Genomic DNA, 6,284 nt, shown 5'->3' on the forward strand with positions numbered 1-6,284 from the left:
ATTACAGGGAAGAGGTCCTATTTGTCAGTAAAATGCTTTTGTTGGCCAGGATTCAGCAGATGTGTCCACTGCCTAGTGCCCACAGTATGGCGGCAGCATGGAGCTTGGAAGCAATCCTTTACTCAGTGAAGTGAGTACAGAAGGTAACCACTGCCCACAATACAGAGTAAAACCTTTGTTCGGGTTTCCAAGTGGTTTCTCCTGCCCCCTACATTAGTCTTGTACTGAACAGGATGATTTAATTGTTCTTTGTCCTTTAAATTGCACAGATTCTGCTTCCAAAGAAAGGAGGCCTGGACCAGGTTCTGAGAATGACCTTTTCCTCTCCTTGAAAGTGAGCTTTGCATCTTGTGGAGCAGAGCCTAGAAATCTTCACGAGGCACAGTTGGGGTCCTGAAGTGTCCTTTTTCTGTGGATCAGAACAGGACTCAGAAAGTTTCAGGATTATCTTTCCCTGAAAAATCTGTGGATTGCGGGAGTTGACCTAAAGGCTTGAGGTTTCTACATATTGGTGCAATTGACTGAGGGGATGAGAAGGTTCTCCAGCGGACTTGTGTGCTGCTGTGGCCATAAGTGGCTCAATGTATCCCTTCTCCAGGATCCCATTCTGCAGTCAGAACCTGGCAGCACTCATCCCACCATTGCATAATGTAAGATAAGTCCACGTGACCCAGATCCTGCAATTGGTGTTTTTTTGTGCTCAGGATGAGGCTGACAATAGTCTTTCAACTGCAGTGCTCCTGTGCCAGTCTGTTGTTTGTGATTCTGGAATTTTTCTTGGTTTTGAGGCCGGAAATGAGTGTGAGTATCAGAGAGGACCCTCCCGGAGTCATTGGTATTGGCAGGTAATTTGTAAGTGTCAGAGTAGAGGGCGAGTTCTTCCTGTACATCCTGCGTGGGCTGCACCATCACGACACTTGGTCCTCAGCTCACACAAGGGACAGAGGACACATGGGATGGGAGAAAAGCAGGTAGAAATGTTTGGTTCCAGCTGAAAGAATTGGAGGAAGGAAAAGGATGAGACCAGCCTGAGAGAGTGGACAGGTCAATTTGGTGCCGCTGAGCTGTCAGGTGTGGTGTCCCAATTGGGCCATCTGGCAAGGAATTCACAGGCTCACTTCTGCTCTGCCCTGGGAACAGAGATCTTTGGTTCTGAAACCACATTTGAATTTTTGATCCCGGAATGCCTGTTTGGTTATCCAGTATTTTCCTGGTTGCAATATCAGGGATTCGGTTCCTGTCAGAGGCTTGAACTAGGATGTTTGATTGAGATCTTGTGATGGATGTCTGGTCTTGTCTGGCTTCTTTTGGTAAGTATTCTTGAGTCCAAGGCTTATGCTGGTCCTGTCCCTGGGTTTGATCTTTTTCTAAGGATCCAGATCCCAATTGTCTCTGTTTTACTCTGTGGTTTTTAAACCAAATCTGAATGTTATACTCTGGAACACCAATTTCCTTGGATAGCTGTTCCCTAGTAGCTGTATCAGGGTAAGGGCTGTATTCAAACCATTTTTGGAAGATATCCTTTTGACTCTGGTTGTAAACAGTCCTGCCTTGCCAGGTTTATTTTTGTAGTATGCCACTTGCAGTGCTATTCAAACCCATCTTGGGAAGAGGTACCTGGATTCCACAGAGACAGCAAGTAGGCAGCTGAGCAGCTCTTCAGGACACAAGTCTTATCAATCTCTTTGTCATTAATTTTTGACAGTTTCAAAATAACGTGCCTTGGAGAAGGCCTTTTTGGAGTGAGATAATTTGGTGTACTGTTTCTTAGTTTTTGAGGATCTATCTCTTTCAATATGTCTAGGATGTTCTCATTGATTATTTGTTTGAGTAGGCTCTCTGTTCCCTTCTCCCTCTCTTCTCTTTCTAGTATACCTATCCTTCTTATGTTGCTCATTCTAATGGAGACAGATAGTTTACTTAGAATTCTTTCATTTAAAAAAAATGCTCAGTTCTGTCATCTTTCACAAGTTGTTAATAGATTTCTATCATTGAGTTTGCTAATTCTCTCTTCCATCTAGTCTGCTCTGTATCAGTGCTTTCTAATACATTCATCTTCTCATTTATTGAGTTCTTCAGATCCACAATTTTTGTTTGGTTTTCTTTTTGTACTTTCAATCTCTTGGGTAAAGTAGTCCTTTTGCTCATTGATTTTATATCTGCGGTCATTGAAGTGCCTGAGTTTTCTTGTACCTTACTGACTTTTTTTCAAAATTGCAATCTTGAATTCTGTGTCATTTAAATAATAGTCTTCCATGTCTATATTTTCTGTAAACTATTTTTTTTCTGAGTTAGCTTGTTACACTGATTACCTGTTACCTTGATTATTTATGTTACTTGATGGATTGTGTCTCTGCCTGGGCATTTGAGGTAGTGTGCTCTATTCTTTGTAAGTATTGTTTGCTCTTAATTCAGCAGCCTATCAGTAGAGGTGCTTCATTTGTTTTCCAGCAGATGGTGGTATAACACAAGTTTTTGTTTTCTATTACCTGCACTTCTGGCTCCTCTGGGATCTCAGTGGGGCAGTTCCCTTGGTCTTGAAAAATCCCTAATATTCACTGAGGGGGTTGGCATCCCCTGTGTATTTCGATTGCCTCGGTCTCAGGGTACAACCTTGTGTTGGGATGTGTTGGGTGATGGGATCCAGGCCTGTGAGTTCCTCGTGCTGCCTGCTTCCAAACAGAAGCTGCCAGCCACTCTGTGCTAACCAAAGCATATCCACTGCCTCTATCAGGTTCTACCACGAGTGGTGGGGGTCATGGAGTAAGTGAGGGGAGGTGAGTATGTGAGTGTGCACCTTTGTCTTCTTGCTAGTAATGGCTGCAGTTAGTCCATGGCTTCCACACCTCTTTGCCACATTTCTGCCCTTATTGCCAGGTTTAGCCACAGTGCGCACAGCCTATTCAGGCCAGAATGTTGCTTCTGTTCCTCCTACCTTCTAGGCTACTGTATGAAGGCTACAGCCTGGCTCCTAAACCACTACTTCATCAGTTGGGCCCACACTGAGTCCATGACTGCGTCTGGCACCCCCATGTCTTTCCCTTTTCCCACCTCTCCTGCTTATTTTCATATGCCCACCTTCAAAAGTCTTGGTGTGTTCATCTCTCAGATATGTTTGTGTGTTGATCAGCGGAAACTTTATTGAATTATCGTTGTCTGACTTGTTGTGACTTTAAGGGGAGAAACAAAGGGGTCTTCTCACTATGCAATGAAGCTGAAGTCTCCCCTATAAAATTCCTGAAATTACAGAATTATAGAGATGCAGAACCAATTCGTGAATGCCAGGGGTTGGGGAAGTTGGTGGGTGAGGATGGTGCTGAGAATACAAAGGGGTAGCAGAAGGGAATCTTGATGGTGATGGGAGAGCTCTATAATCTGATGTGGTGGTGGTTACCTAAATCTACAGATACAAAAAACGAAAACAACAACAACAAAAAATAAGAGAGAACTATATGTACAAAATAGAAAGAACTGATAGTTTAAGATGGTATGTACTAAGTAAATGACATGAGAACATTTTTAAAAAGACTTCCACTCAACAATATGTTCATAAAGTCCTAAGTGATTCTACCATAAGACAGTTATGAGTTCTCTGAAATAAGCAACTGACCTGACACCTGCAGCTCCCAGGTGGCCCCGTAGTCATTATTTTGGGACCTGAACCAGCATCCATAGAGACCAGTGTCTGCGATAGTGACTTTCTCCAACCTCAGGGAGACACGCCCCTCCGCTATGGAGTCCTTCAGCAACTCAGTCCTCCCTCGATAGGCCGGCATCTGCATATGGTGCTCGTCTTTCCCCTCTCTGTAGAGGTGCACCACAGCACAGAACTCATCTCTGAAGAACCGCACTTCCATGGCCTCTGCACTTGTCTTAGGAGAGAGGAAGCATGAGAACACTGCGTCCTCCTCAACTGCGACCTGGACGGGCTTGTCTGGTCCCATCACCTGCCACTGGCCTGTGGAAGGAAGCACAAGAGATAACTGAGCAAAGACCCTCTCAGTGTGTCCTACTCATGGCTGTGTGTGCCCAGGGGTGCAACATCATTCATTATCTCCTTTCCAAACCAGTGACCTGCATCTGTGCATCCTTTACACTTGACAGAGCACCTCCATATCCGTTACTCCATTCTATCTTCACGAACATCCTGACAGGCATATGTTATTGATATTCACATTTTCAAGATGAGGACACAATGTCTCAGAGAGCCTACGTAAGTTAATGAGGGGCATAAGAGCACTTTCCAAATGCTGACCCTCGGACGGGAGGAGAATCTATACCCTCATTCTCTCCTCCCTGCCCGTCTGCATCACCACACACTCACAACAGCTCCTTTTCATCCTCTGCAAAAAACTAAAGATGACCCATTTTTCAGGAGGGGAGTCTTAATAATAAAATCTCCAGTTGGGGGTGATTTCTTTCTGTCTTGTAACTGTTTCATGGGTACAAGAAAGGAATGTCTTTGTCCATAGGTTAACCTGTATGTCTGCTTCCTTATTTTATTTATCTACTTCTTCTGCCAAATTCTGAGAGGCATATATGGCACTGTGACAATGAGATTATGCAATTTTCACTTTAGAGATTTGCTCTCCAGTGAATTCATGGTGGCTCTCCTTCTGTGGAGTGTGCTTTATTAACACAACTCTCTGATTCGAAACATCTCTTGGTTACTTTCCATGTATATTTTTCTGATATGTGCATAGAGAGGTGTGGTGAGGTCTGTATACTCATCAGAGAAAACAGGGTCACAGTGTAAAATTCACTTGCAAGCATGCTGAAATTTCCAAATTGATCACTTAGTTTCAAATAAGTAAGTATTTTTACTTAGCACCCATTATTTCTTACTTTAAATATATTTTATACATCTTTTTGAAAGGTATTTCACTAATGTGCTTTGAAAGATGTCTTATGATATAAAATGTGACATTGCAGCAGAATCTCTGTTCAGCCACTGACCTGGCCTAGCAAATGCTGAGTGCTGCCCCTCACCTGACCCTGAGCCCTCTGCAGTGGGCTGGGCATGTCCCTGCCCTCTGACAGCCCCATCCAGGAGCCTGGCCTCTGCTCCCTGCTGAGGGCTTTCTCTGCACTTGGAATCTGCTCAGTCTGGTGCAGGGCACACCAAAGTGCTGAGAATTTAACAGTAGTGGGGGTGCAAGTCCCCACTGGGACTGGAGGAAGTGGCTACTGGGATGATGCTAGGTGCCATCTATATGGCCCCTCAGAAGGGTTTCCATGTTGCTAACCAGCTCATTGGGACACCGTTTTGGTTTTCATCTCTTCTGTCTTCACTCTCTCCACTCTCTCTTTTGTTCCCAGAATCACCTCCTCAGCATCCCACCTGCACTCTGACCCTTGTTCCTGGTTTGATTTGGGGACTCAGCCTACATAAGCTGTGTTGCTGGTGCTGTGTTTTCAGGGCTGGGGGGGGGTCTCTGGAGCTGAGGGAACCTTTTCCTGGAGTGTCCTTTTTCCTCTTTTGTCCAGCCTTTACTGCTGCTGTCATTTTTCTTGCCTATAGCAGCTCCTTCTACCCTTTACCCTTTCTTCCCCTGGGGACCAGTGAGGAAAAACTGTCTATCGTTGAACACAGTCTCTGTGCTAATAAAGCTCTGTGGTCTCCTCTACATACAGGAATTCATGTGATCTCCACAGCAGCCTGACCAGGGTGTGATGCCATCTCCTGTCACAGGGAGCACACTGACACCTGGCAGGGTTATGTTCCACACAGTTTATAAGCAGAGAAAATGAGGGCTTTAAATATAGTCTTTCGGCCTCTAAGGTCATTTTCATCACACCCTGCTGAAACAGAGCAAAGACACTTGTCAGAAAATGGATGAGGATGACCTTGAGAGACAGTCTAGTGAACAAGACATATGGCTCTCCTGTGGAAACACAGCATGATTTGATTGCCCTTATTTCTCTCTTCTTTTCCATGATATACACAACAGACGTAGCAGATGAGTGACAGAATGAACTTGTGCAGACTGGACCTTGTAAGACTGGACACTGCCTGTCCAGAGACAGGGATCCACTCTAGCCTCCAGCTTCCTCTCTGTACTTTATTCAGTTACTCAACATCCTACACACCAGCCTTTGTGTCAGTTGTAACTAAAAGAAGAAACAAAAGTGGGCACTTCTCAGACTATGCCAGTTTACAACATAGTCCTCACTTGAAGATCAGTACACCTTCCCCCACCCTCAGGCCACACACCACAGGTGTGTCCCACTCAGCATCCACAGCTGGACCATTATCTTTTTCCAAAATGTCCTAATCAGTATCT

General features: G+C 44.6%; 1 pseudogene; it reads right to left on the bottom strand.

The window, feature by feature from the left end:
* Positions 1 to 578: 578 nt before the first annotated feature.
* LOC109378108 (double homeobox protein 4C-like) lies at positions 579 to 1,602 on the bottom strand (annotated as a pseudogene).
* Positions 1,603 to 6,284: the final 4,682 nt, after the last annotated feature.

The sequence above is a fragment of the Hipposideros armiger genome, unplaced genomic scaffold, assembly GCF_001890085.2.
Source record: "Hipposideros armiger isolate ML-2016 unplaced genomic scaffold, ASM189008v1 scaffold_1744, whole genome shotgun sequence".
Classification (NCBI taxonomy): Eukaryota; Metazoa; Chordata; class Mammalia; order Chiroptera; family Hipposideridae; genus Hipposideros; species Hipposideros armiger.